Consider the following 13,496-nt stretch of genomic DNA (forward strand, 5'->3'; position numbering starts at 1 on the left):
CCAGGCCCATGAGGAGCTGCACTCAGAAGGGAAATGTCCACTGTCACCACCATGCAGAAGTCCCGCCCCTGGGCTTCCCCGCTTGGCCCCTGTGCAGCTCTAGACACTGGACACCGGGGGGCACGAGCCAGAGGAGGAAAATGGTACAAGGCCTTCAGCCCTGTAACCTGTGCACACCACACCTGTCAGCAGACCCCAAGACACCTTGCCCGGTGTGTCTTAGAGCCTCTCGCAGGAGGGAGGCAGGCAGACCCCATGGATGTCAGGAAAGGTCAGCGTGAACGTGGACAGCGGGCTTTTCACAGCTGTTGATCCCTCCCCACGCAGGCTGCTGAAAGGCCGGCCTGGAGGCCGGAGGAGACTGCCTCACCTCTTCTAGATGTCTTCGGTCCCCTCCTCCTGCCTTTGCATGGGGCACTCAGGCTGCTGTTCTGATGCTGTGAGTCCTTGCCAGCAGCTTCACTCTGCCCTGTCGGTCTTCACGTCTGCGCCTCCCTTCTGTCCCTTGCCCTCTGTCCATTTTCTGGCACAGAAACAGCTCTGTTACTTCATGTCAGCTCATGTAGGATGCACACGGTCCTGTAATGAAGTTCTTTCTAGAATTCTTAGGTGAGTCCCACGTCGTAAACAACAGAACTGAGTCAACCAGAAGTGTTAATTAAGAGAAAACTTGGATATATGTAAGTGGTTGTACCCTAATCTCCCCTGGAGCTATCAGAAACTACATTTTAAAGCAGTTATAAGCAACTGACTTTTTCTATGGCTCAAGTACACTCGCACAGCATAACCCAAGGTAAATTGAAGCAATTCACATGCATTGAAAGAAGAGAAAAATCAAAGTTCAAACCACATTTACCTGTACATGGCAGCCTGGAACCCTCTGCTACATTTTGAAGCCTGTAGAGACACACAACATAGGGGCATCAACCACACACGCTGTCCACGTCCCCTGCCAGACCAGCAGCCTTGGCTTTGCCCATTTACTTGCTTAAAACCACCGAGGAAAACGAGAATTAATGACAGTGAAACCAGAACCGCCCACAGAGACATGGGCAGATCTCAGTGGCAGACTGGTGTCACCAAAGCCCAGGGGATGTTGGGCTGGGAGGGCATATGGGCGGTGTGTAGGCAGGCAGGGGTTCTGTCACATGCCGTGAGGCCATGGGGACAGCTCCAGAAGAGGGGGTAGATCTCAGGGGTGACCCGACGGGAGGCTCGGGCCTCTGGGAGGGACAGGGAATAGCGCAGTGCTATTTAACTTCTGTGATTTCTGTGTGTTCTGCACCCTCACACCCTCCTCACATCCCCTAAGGTGAGCGTGCAGGCTCCAAGCTGGGTTCTGGGCCAAAGTAGGGGTCACGGAGTTCCGGGGGGAGACAGGCACAGACACCAACCAGCACAGGGCTGAGATCGGGGCCCAGGGAGAGCCGTGTTAGGGGCCTCACTGCCTGGAGCTGGGTGAGCACAGGTGAGGGGAGAGGGCACGCGTGAGGCCTCTGGGAAGACCCGGGCTCCCACTCTGGGTGACAGGGAGCCAACAGGTCGCTCTCAAAGCTGCAGGGGGTCTGCATTCCAGCCTGCAGGCCCCGGGGTGGTCAGGCTGGTGGCCACGGTGCCATGTGGGGGCTCAGTCTGAGACGCCTCCAGAACCTCCGTGGAACTTTCCCTCCTGCCTGCCCATGCTCTCCCTCCTTTGTGTGAAGCCCTGAGGTCTCCCCACCCTGCAGGCAGGAAGGTGGACAGACAGGGCTGGAGGTGCTGTGCCTGCTCCCTTCTGAAGTAGGGACACACTTGAGAAAGCACCAGGGCTCTGGCGGTTTAACGGTCGTGGTTAAATACAACCTTGGAACGGTGGGCCTAATACATACTTAAATGCCATTCACATTATATCCAGTTTATGTTATTTTCACTCTTCAAGCTTCCCACACTGCGTTTTGTATTCATTTATCTTTGAAGCTCAATTCTTGCAGAAAAAGGAAGAGAGGGAGGTAGGGAAGGAGGAAGAGAGTTAGCTGGCTGGCTAGGAAGATTAACAGGTGTGTCTAAGGCACTGACAAGAGAACAGAGACGAGGAAACACGGGGCCTGGCTCTAGACCGGGGCTGACCAGACGCTCTGGGATGATGGTACTCGTATGAAAGCCCTCTGCCCAACAGGGTGGCTGCTGAGCCACTGAAATGTGCTTGTGTGAGTGAGGAACCTTTCAGTGTGTTTGATTTTATTGACGTTGTATTGTGGCTAGAAACACGGTTACCGACTCTTGACATAAGGTCTTAGACCTCAGTGAACGAAAAAGACAACAGCTCCCTAGAGCCCACATCCCACTGGAGGAAGACAGACAATAAGTAACAAATGCAGTACATGGGTAAATTACTTAGTATGTTAAAAGGTGATAAATGCTACCAATAAGAACAGGGAAGGAGAGTCAGGGCACTGGTGGGGGACGGGGTGTCAGTGAGTCTCTCACTGAGAAAGTTACATTCAAGCAATAATAGAATTATGCTATTAGTATGAATTATGAACAACTTTATGCTGATAAAATTGAAAATTTATGTGAAATTGATAAACTCCCAGAAAAATAACTCCCCAGAATTGAGGCAAGTAGAAAAAGAAAACGCAGAAGTTCTGTAACTATTAAGGACCTGGACTTCGGTGTCAGGAAACCCCAGGCCTTACCATCTCAAGGGCAGTTCTACCAAGTGTGCAAGGAGCCATACAAACCTACTCAAACAAATCCACTCAGAGAAGCAAAAAGATGGTATTTTCCGACTCGTTTTATGAAGGTAACACACACACACATCAGACCAGAACTGGAGGAAAATCACAGACTGAACTCACTGGTGGCCATCAGTGCCAAAAATGTCAGCACACGGAGTCACTGACCTAGGAGTGTCTGAGCAGGAGGGGTACGCTTGACAAACCAGGTCTATCCCTATAATACAGGGGCCTTGCTATGAGGGGAAAAAGTAATCCGACAAAAGACAAAAGGAGAAAAATGGTAAGATCTTTCCAAAGATGCACAGAAATCATTTGATTAAATTCATTATCCATTCATGATTTTAAAAAAACTCTTAGCAAATTTAGAAGGTAATAAAAGTTCTCTGTTTAAAGAGACATGAAGTGCCTGGGTGGCTCCGTCAATTATGCGTCTGACTCTTGATATTGGCTCAGGTCGTGATCTCAGGGTTGTGAGATCGAGCCCCACATCAGGATTCTCTCTCTCCCTCTGCCTCTGCCCTTCCCCCACCCTAAAAATAAATAAACAAAAGAGACACAAACACAAATATCCATTCAAAGGTTTACGCCTGAACGTTCAAGGCAGCCTTCTTCATAGTAGTCCCACAATGGAAAGAGCCACAGTGCTCATCGACGGGTGGTGGGGAACAGAAAGTGGTCCATCCACATGGCGGGTACTGCTCAGCAGCCGAAATGAACAAAAGACAGAACTCTGTACTGCAGGAAAGAAGCCAGACACAAGGATCTTGCAGTGCATGTCCCACCGGAAACACGGTTCTAGAAAAGGCAGATCTGGGTGTCTGTGGGCCGGCCAGGGGCAGGGACTGGCAGCTGGAAGTCTGAGGAGATGGCAGGGTTCTGGGTCAGGACTGGGGTGTGGTCACAGATGCGCCCAAAGCACCAATCACACCAGAAAGCTGCGGTGTAAACTGTACCTCCATTAAGAGCGCATTTTAAAATTTTAAAAAACCACAACAAACATCATCCTGGTGGTGAAATTGGAAAAACAAAACAAAAACAAACTCCTACTTTATACTAGGCGTCTCCCCCACCCTCATCCCCAAATAATCAGTTCCAGGTGGATGAAGACCAAATGTGAAAGCACAATTTTAATCCTTTGGAAGATACTAGGGAGAGCATCCTCCCGCCCTCAGGTGAGGAAAAGACTAAAAAACAGAATCAAAAAGCACTAACCACAAAGGGAATGACTAATAAAATCAACTTCGTTAAAAAAAAGTATATCGGGGTGCCTGGGTGGTGCAGTATTATAAGCGTCTGCCTTCGGCTCAGGGCGTGATCCCGGCGTTCTGGGATCGAGCCCCACATCAGGCTTCTCCGCCAGGAGCCTGCTTCTTCCTCTCCACTCCCCCTGCTTGTGTTCCCTCTCTCGCTGGCTGTCTCTCTGTCAAATAAATAAATAATTTAAAAAAAAAAAAAGTATATCAGGTAATCAAAAAACACGAGTGGGAACAGCCAGAGTGGCCGAGAACCCCCACACCTAAGACTACAGTCCAGACAGGGCTCCGCAGGGCTGCTCCGTAAACAAAGCTTGAGGGGGACCCACCACACCCACTGTGTCCTGTCAGTCCCTGCTCTGGAAGGGAGGACTTTCGACACCACATGGCCCCAAAAGCTAAGTTATTTGCTAAAAAACACTTGCCAACCCCTGCTCCAGACAATAAGAGGGACCACGGGCACTTCACAAAAGAGAAAATACAAATAAGCCTCTTTTCAAACATTCAGCAACCCCGGGAACGCGTCCCCACGCGGGTCTGCTGCAGGTCGCCATGCTGGTGAACACCTTCTCCCCAGTGTCTGCTGGCCCCCAATCCCGTCAGGCTGCTCTCGACGAGATCCCGGTGACGGGGATATTACCAACACAACCTATCTCCAAGATTCCAGGTCACCACCCCGACCCCTCCACGTCTGAACCCGAATCTCTCCCACGTGGCTCCCTGCCGTGGTTCACGGAGCCTGGCGCTATCACGCACTCCGCACAGGCGCCGGAGCCTTCCAGAAGGGCATGGGTGGCGTGTCTCTCCAGCGCAACCTTCAGGCCCGTCCCAGGCCGTCATCCTGTGTGAAGAGGCCCAGCCTCCCTGTCCGCTCACCGTGGAGCCCCCCTCCACCTGGCCTCCTCCACCACCAACAGGCGTGCGCCCGCGCCTCCACCCCGGCCCCTCGCCGCACACCGCACCGTCTGGGTCACGCCCTCCCTCCGACTCCCGCGAGCGCCGTTCAGGGGATGCTTCCCCACCCCTCCATTCCCGTGTTGCACGTCCATCATCCCTGACTGTCCTTCAGGTAAGTACACCGGGTTTGTTTTGCAGTGTGGACGTAAAAAGCACCTTTATTAAACATGATGTGGAAAGTAAAGAATAACACTAAGGAAAAAAACCCTACAACCCCAGTCCCCTCAGACTAATTGCTGTCCTTAGGGTGATGGGTATTTCCCTCTGTGGGTAAACCTGAAATACTGGGAACATGTACGCACACACCCTCATGTTTACTAGAAAGCCACCCTCAGACCACATATGATGCGATATGACGGGGCTTCTATAACTAATCAGCTGCCCCGGGTGTCTTCCCACGTCAGCACACAGAGCTCATGCCCCCCGGGCAAAGCCGTCACAGCCGCCGCGGTGCACCCTGACCCAGAGACGCAGCGTGTGAGGGCGGTCCCACCTCCAGTGGGCCCCTCCTGGACGCAGCCTGCTCAGGGCCAGACCCATCTGCCCTCCCCTCAGTTCCAGGGCCATCCTGGACCCTCCTTAGGCCCGCCTGCTCGGGGACCCCCAGCAGGAAGAACCTGCACCTGTCTCCGCAGGCAAATCCACACCCAGGGGTTGTGCCTCCTCTCGTTAACCACATCTTACAAGGACTTCCCAGTTTTCCACTTACCTTTTAACTAGTTTTGCTAAGTGATATGTTTCTAGGAAACCCTTCATCTATATCACCAGCACAAGTTGATATTATCCCATAACCTTTATCAAACAGCTTTACTGAGAACACTTGACAAAACATACACTGCGCGTATTTTAAAGAGACAACTCAGTTAAGTTTTGACATTCGCCTGGGAAAGGACCACCACAGTGGAGATGCGGCCCTCCCCCCAGAGACCCCTGATCAGGCCGGTAAATGCACTGAGGGGGCGTGTCTGGGAGTCGTGTTTGCGGCATCACACAGCAAGGCTCCTCTCATTCATCCTGTTTTGAGGCTTGCTCACGTGGTGGCACAAACGGCCCATTCTCCTTCCGAGCAGCATCCACTGCAGTGTTGTTGGCCCGCTCACCAGCAGGTGGATATCTGGGCTGTTTCCTATGGGGCTGGTAGGAGCTCACGGCCACATCTTCGTGGGGACAGATGCTCTGGAGTGAATGCCGACCAGGGGCCAATGTAGTTGCTTGACAACTTTTTAAGAAACTGCCAACCTGCTCCCCACTGCTCCCCTCCCCCCACCATGTCCAAGCACCAGCTGCTCCCTCACCCCAGTCCCGCTCGTTCTTCCCTGAACGCCATGACCTCTGCCAGCCTTCCGTGCCCACTGGACACACCATGGCTTCCATCTGGACGGCAGATGCACGCAGGACAGGCCTCCCTCTGCCCACTCTCACCACTAATTCAATCTCGCGCACAAGTCTGAGCAACACGTAGAAAAGCAAATCGGACGTGTCCTTCCCGCATGAAACCCCCGAAAGGATCCAGGCTCCTGATGAGCCGTGCCCTCCTGCCATGCTGCAGCCCCATCAGCCCCATCCACATCAGGGCTCTACCCATGATCAGTGTCTCTCCACGTCAGGGCGCATCCCTGCCAGCTCCGCGCCCCCTGGCCTCGCCTACCTCTGAGCTGTGCGCATCACTCCCCACCAGCCTGGCCCTCCATCCTCACGGCAGCAGGCTGGTTCCCTGAGCCTCCTGGTCAGGCTACCGTGGCCCCAGGTCTAATGCCGGCCGCTGTCCCGTCCCCTACACGGTCAGCATCTTCAGGGTGCTGTGCCCAGCCTGTTCTCCAACAGCGCCATGAACCCCCACTGCAGGGCTGAGGCTGCATTCTCACTGTTGGACATCATGTCCGCCAGAGCACCCACCCCAGGGCTGCCCAATCAACCAGAGATATTTCTGTCTTCATCTCAGTACTCAAGAAGACCTACTCTTATTTCCACACGAAAATCAGCAAACTGCTGAACTCTGCCCCGTGCCCAATGCCCTCTCCTTCCAAAGCGCTCTGTTATGATTTTGGACTCTTACATACCCACACCTGCTGCTCGATCTGATGGGCCTCTCTCTCCCCCGAACTGGAGGACCTGTGCCGGCACACAGCAGGTGCTTAAGAGAGAGCCCTACTGGTCCACTGTAGCCTCTTCTCTACGGTCTATCTGACCCCACGACCCTGCCTCCCAGACCCCCGGCTCCTCACTCGTCTCCCCGTGGCACCCAACTAACCTGTTCCCTGTGTGGTCCTGCTCCCCAGTGGGGCCCTGGCACCCACAACAGTGCCTGGTACACGTGGGCTCAACAGACAGCTGGGCTCGCGCACTCCATGACGGCATCACTAGGTCCTCAGGCAAGGCCTGGAAGAATGGGCCAAACACCAAGAATTTATCGCCATCTCAAGATGAACAGAACCGTATGATGAACGTTCCTTGCTGGGACACTGAAATCCGGTCAAGATTACGAGAAAAAGGGAAACTTTAAGTGTATTTTTTATGTGGCTACACACTGCCATGAAAGCTTTTTTAAAAAAATAATGAAATAATTGGGGCGCCTGGGTGGCACAGCGGTTAAGTGTCTGCCTTCGGCTCAGGGCGCGATGCCGGCGTTATGGGATCAAGCCCCACATCGGGCTCCTCTGCTATGAGCCTGCTTCTTCCTCTCCCACTCCCCCTGCTTGTGTTCCCTCTCTCGCTGGCTGTCTCTATCTCTGTCAAATAAATAAATAAAAATCTTTAAAAAAAAAATAATGAAATAACATAAAAGCGCTTTGAATTTAGACTCTCAAAAGGGATCGTGACTCAAAGAACAATGAAGTCCCTGTTCTAACTTTTCCCCTAACTCGGACATGACACCCCACCTCCACCCCCAGCCCATGGGCCTGGCTGCACCCCTGCTTCTCCCACCCGCACCCCCAGATCACCATAGTCTCAGCCCTGCAGAAAGCTGCAAAGGACTGCCTCCCCAGGCCTTGTCCTTGCTTCCCCACTCAGGGACGCCACAGGCCACCACCCACAGCTATTCTTCCTACATTACTGGGGGTTCTGAAGAGCACACAGTAGGACACCCAACATGTGTTAAATGAGTGACTACCAACTCACTGATACGGCAGACTGACGAGCACGTCCATTGCTGAGTCTACTCCCTATTTTTACTTCTTAAATTAAGGGTTTATGTACATCTGGGTGTAACATACTGACCTGAGATACAGTCCCCAGGGCAGGATCCCAGGCACATGTCTTGAGCAGCACTGAGGTCCACCCACATCAGCGACGTCCACCATCACCAGACTGAAAGGCTCCCAGGCACCCGTCCCTGCGGCCCAGCCCACTCACTTCCAGTCACATCCCACTGGCCGCCCCCCTTCACGTTTACGCCATTCAACACTCCCTGACCCCAAATTCAGACGTCAGCTACCTGTGCTCCACTTGGAAGACCGGCACCTCCAAGTGTAATCTCGATTTCCCGCCCATGTGCAGCTTCTCACTTACCTTGCACCCATGTACAAGAGATGGAAGCAACTATGCCCCTCACACTTACCCCACCTGATGTGCTGTTAGGCTACACTCACCCCCAACACAGCTCCGAGGAATCCCTGTGGCATGAAACTCTCCAACGGCTCAGGGAAAGCCAAAGCCTTCCAGCGGCCACTGAGGCCCCAAGCCACCTTGCTCACTCCCCTCTGGCCATAGTGGACTCCCTGCTAGTTCTAGAACATTCTAGGTGTACTCCCACCCCATGGCCCTTGCACCTACTGTAGCTGGAACATTCTCTCTCATGTAGATACATGGGGCCTACCTCACCTCCATCAAGCCTTTTCTCAAATGTCATTTCCCTAGCAACATCTTTAGGGACCATCTTGTTGACAATTACATGTCCTGTGTGCACCAACATGCACACACACCACGAATCCAAGACATTACCCTCGAACTTACAATTTACCTATTTATTTTGTTACTACCCACCTCCCTATACTGCAATGCCAGCCATGTGACTGGAGGTATTAAAAATTCAATAAAAGAGTTATATGATGAAGTTGAGAAAATCTTCTCAAAGAATAGATAAAAATAGGACATAGAAAAGATCCAACATCCAACCAACAGGTGTTTTAGAAAAAACAGAAAACTGAGATAAGGAGCTTTCAAATATACTTTAATATTTTATTTCTTAAGCTGGGTAATGAGTACACAGGTGTTCATTATATCTTTCTCTATGCTCATTTATAGGCAGTATTTCATGATTTGGAAAAAATTATTCAAGTATTTCCCCAGCTGGAAAAACCATCAGACCACATAGGCCCGAGTGCCTGGCACAGTGAGTGAAAATGCCCCCATCTAACCAAGTCCTGGAATCTGAAGACGTCAAGGGTACAAGAAAGGGTCCTACCGGTTCTCGGAGGAAAGGAGTTCACAATGGAGTGGGAATCAGATAGCACCAGACTTTTCATCAGCAACAGTGAATCCTACCAGTAAAAGGAGCAATTCTTTCAAAGTTCTGAGGAAAAGAGACTTTAATGTGGAATTCTACATCCAGTCAAACTATTAGCCAAGTATGGATGGAAGCCATGGCGTTTGCAGACGTCTCAGGAAAGGTGCTCAAATACTCATCCAAGGCATGCCTACGGAGACAACAAGTGTGCTCACATGTTACCACAGGCCTTGCGCTCAGGGAGCTCCCGTTCCAGCTGGTGACGAGACGTGACAAACTCATCAGCAAAGAGGGATAAGCACCATGAAGAAAGTAGACGAAGGCAGCTTAGCAGAGGAAACAGGTGGGGGGGCTGCTTTAGACAGTGGCCAGAGGAGAGCCGGTGCGGAGGGACGTCTGACCTTGGACCTGGAGGGAGGGGCCAGAGCAGCAGGCACCCCACCGATGGGGCAAGGGACCCCCGAAGCGCAAGAGGACCACTGTGCGGCCGGCTGGCCTGGAGGACGAGGCATCCGCACGGGACAGGGGGACGAGGACAGAGGGCCAAGGAGGGCACGGGCTCAGACACGATCCTTGAGAATTTGGAACAGGAGACAGTAATGTCAGACAATGTCAGGAAAAAGGAAAGGTGAGATTAGAAGTCAACCGTATTAACAGATCATTATATAATCACACCCATTTTAACTCCCAGATCCAACCCCTGGAGAAGACGAAAAACATGCTGTGAAAAGGGGCTGTTGGACCCCAGGATTCTTCCTGCAGGGGCCAGCTGATGAGGCCACTCAGGTACAGACATGCACCCCCTTCGTGAAAAAGGCTGACTCAGGGTAGAAACAAGAGCCCAGAGGGCGAAGCAGAGAACCAGCGGGGTCATCCTGAGCTTAAAACCCAATCAAGAATCCCAACTGGGGATCCCCACTGGGTTTCAGAACTGTGTTGGGCCTGTGACTCCTGCTATGTCCACTTCCCCATTCTCAACTGGTAAACCTATACCTGTCCTGCTGGGGGGGGTGCTGGGAAGGCGATCTGTCTCACTTGGCTCCCAAGTGTCCCGGAGCAGCCCCCGTGGATCACACTAAGCAGATGATCCGGAAGATCAGACTCCAGAGCTCTGTGGTTCAGGCAAGGTCTGGGACTTTGAGCTGGTGCTACAGTGGGACGAGACCCTGGGGAGCCTCAGAAGAGGGACAGGTGTATTTGGCATTTGGGAGGATATGAATTTTGGGGTGCCAGGACTGTGGCAGGCAGAATCCTGAGATGGCCATGAGATTCTGCGCCCTGGCATACACATATCTCCCACCTTATTAGCCCAGGTACTGCTGCAAAGGGATTTTTGAGGATGTAATTACGGTCCCAAATCAGCTGACCCTGATATAGGGCAAGCCAAATAGCATGGTCTTTCCAAGCAGAGTTTTCTCCAGCTGGTGCCAGAAGAGCAGGTCAGAGGGGTGAGTCCCACTGGCCTGGCAGAAAGCAACTTGCTGTCAACTACCCATGGTCCTGGGACAAGGAACTGTGGGACTTCTAGGAGCTGAGGGCAGCCTCCAACAGTCAGCCAGCAAGAAAGCAGGACCCCAGTGCAACAACCACAAGAGATGGGCTAGTGAGCTCCGAAGATGACCCTAGTCCCAGATGAGAGCCTCAGCCCAGCACGTGGATTTCAGCTTCTGAGGTCCTGAGCAGAAGAGCAGCCACGCTGTGCTAGATTTCCAACCCATGGAACTGGGAGTAATAAGTCGGTGTCCTTTTAAGACACTAATTTTGTGGCAACTTGTTATGCAGCATTAGAAAATTAAAGTAATGGTATTTAAAGAAATGGAGCTAATAGAAGAAGAAAGGGCCAGTTTCCCAAGCATGTAAAATGGAGTGACCACCAGCCCCGGGAACATTTTCATTAGGAAACTCTTCTCCCAATTCTGGAGACAAGGAACAGGTTAGTAAACAAGCAGCAGAAACCACAGACCCTTGCTTGGTCCTGATGGAACTGCGCCTCCCTCAAATTCCTGTGCTGGAGCCCTAACCCATCTCCAAAGATGGAGCCTCTGGGGGTGACAGGGCTAGATGCATAAGGCTGGGCCCAGATGAGATTAGTGTCCTGGCAAGAAGAGACAGCAGAGGGCTTCCACAGCCAGGAGGCAGCCGGTCTGCACCACGAGCCACGTCAACTGGCACCTTGATCTTGGACTTCAGCCCCCAGGACACTGAGAAATAAATGCCTGTTTAAACCACTCCATCTACGACATTCTGTTGTGGTGGCTAAGACACCCCTCTTGTGATCTCTGATGTCTGTCTTCTTCACCAGGCTGCCTTTAATGAAAGGCTGGGGAAAACCAACTGCCTCTAGCCATTCCTGTCTCTACAGTAAGAAAGGCACTTACTTTATGAAAAGAAATGTTATTTGTCAGCAAAAGTCCTATTTCCATTAACAATTTCAAACCCTTTCCACCTACTGAACCTTCTATAAAGTCTGCTAAAAGCCTCGAAAACTGATGAGTAGGGCTCACCCATGTGCCTGTGAGGAAGGATGAAATGGCCCGAGGATGCCTCCCCATCAGCAACGGAACAGGGAGGGCTGGACTGACCTGCCCCTTAGCAGGACACTGGGAACTGCACTACCGGAAGTACAGTCAGCAGGACTGACCCGAGTAACACAGCAACTTGACCGTGCGTCCCCGAAGGCGCGATATGAAGCACTCACTGGCTCCTGTGGAGGGATCTCCCAAATCTCAAGCCTGACTCCGGCTCGCCCTCATTCCTTCAGTTTATAGAGTACACGGGGACAACAGACAAAGGTGGACGACACCGTAAGTGAAGAATCAGAAAAATCCAGGTGTGATATGAGCTTAAAAAAGTTAACCCTGTGGAGGGCAAGGGGGAACCTGAAAAGGCGCTAAGGGGCCATGACCCCCCAGTGCTACTCTGGGAACGCACCTGTGTCTGGTTCAGAAAGGACATGACCCCCTGTGCAACTCTGGGAACCCAGGTGTGTCTGGTTCAGGAGACGCATGACCCCTATGCCATGCCAGGAATCTGCCTGGATCTGGTTAAGGGAAAAATGCCATAAAAGACATTCTTGAGATCGAGCAGCGCATCGGGCTCCCTGCTCTGCTGGGAGCCTGCTTCTTCCTCTCCCACTCCCCATGCTTGTGTTCCCTCTCTCATTGGCTGTCTCTGTCAAATAAATAAATAAAATCTTTAAAAAAAAAAAAAAAGACATTCTTGAGACAAGTGGGGGAGGTTTGAAAATGAACAGTTAACTATTAACTAGTATGTGAACCCAGTGCCCCTTCTCAGGTGCGATAATGGCACTGTGGCTGTGTGGAGACCATCCTAGTCCTGTCACCTGTGTGCCCTGAATTACTTAAGGAACGTGGTAGGTCGTCTGTAGCTACTTTCAGATGATTCAATGCCAATAAGTACGCATTTAGAAAAAAGAGATGAAGCAAATATGGCAAAGCATAAATAATCGCTAGATCAGGATGGGGGGGTGTAGAATTCTTTCAGTTTTTCTCCATTGTGTTTTTTTCTGAAATAAAAACGGGAAAGGCTGACCCTTTTCTGCTCTTCACGTTCCAGCTGTGGCCTGCGTCAATTTCCTCCCAGGCACACGTGGGCGATCAGAGAGCAGATCTGGGGTGGCGTTAAGAACCAGACAAGTTGATACACACAGTACCTCCAGGACAGGGCCACACAAGGTGTGAATGAAGATCAGCTTTAGTTCTTTGTGAAGCATCTGACACGGGCCAGGCCCTGCTGAGCACCACACTTTCTGCCTCCATAAAACCCACAGTTTGCAGGGGCTGCAAAGAATACAGACAGCTTTCTACTGTTTGCATATTTCTTGCTAAACATCTGGAATTTGCTGTTCATGTAGCCAAGTCCAGCGAATATTGATTCATTTGGAAAATAATCCAGTTAACTTCCACTCTCCAAATTCACCTAAATATCAGAAGTTCTCTTCAAAAAAGCAATCAACCCAACAATCAGTTTTTAAGGACTATATTTTCTAGCGAGTTTTATTTCTTATTGATGAGTTTGGCTTAATTCCAGACAATTCTGAAAATGCATCTAAGCAAGGCTCACATCTTAACTCTCTCATCATGTGTTAAGTGTTTCATTATT

General features: G+C 51.4%; 1 protein-coding gene across 7 annotated transcripts in view; it reads right to left on the bottom strand.

Moving 5' to 3' along the window:
- The window catches only part of PCGF3 (polycomb group ring finger 3), a 44,072-nt gene extending 36,524 nt beyond the window's left edge, over positions 1-7,548 (bottom strand). For 3 of the 7 annotated variants that reach the window (XM_034672280.1, XM_019805052.2, XM_034672279.1), the window contains exons 1-3: positions 7,179-7,306; positions 857-897; positions 371-523 (exon numbers count right to left, since the gene is read on the bottom strand). The gene's annotated coding sequence lies outside the window, so the exon portion shown is untranslated. Of the gene's footprint in view, positions 1-370; positions 637-856; positions 3,885-7,178 lie in introns of those variants that run through there. The other 4 variants (XM_011231283.3, XM_011231284.3, XM_019805051.2 and 1 more) reach the window with 4 other exon arrangements.
- Positions 7,549-13,496: the final 5,948 nt, after the last annotated feature.

This window comes from Ailuropoda melanoleuca, chromosome 11 (genome assembly GCF_002007445.2).
Source record: "Ailuropoda melanoleuca isolate Jingjing chromosome 11, ASM200744v2, whole genome shotgun sequence".
NCBI classification, from domain to species: domain Eukaryota; kingdom Metazoa; phylum Chordata; class Mammalia; order Carnivora; family Ursidae; genus Ailuropoda; species Ailuropoda melanoleuca.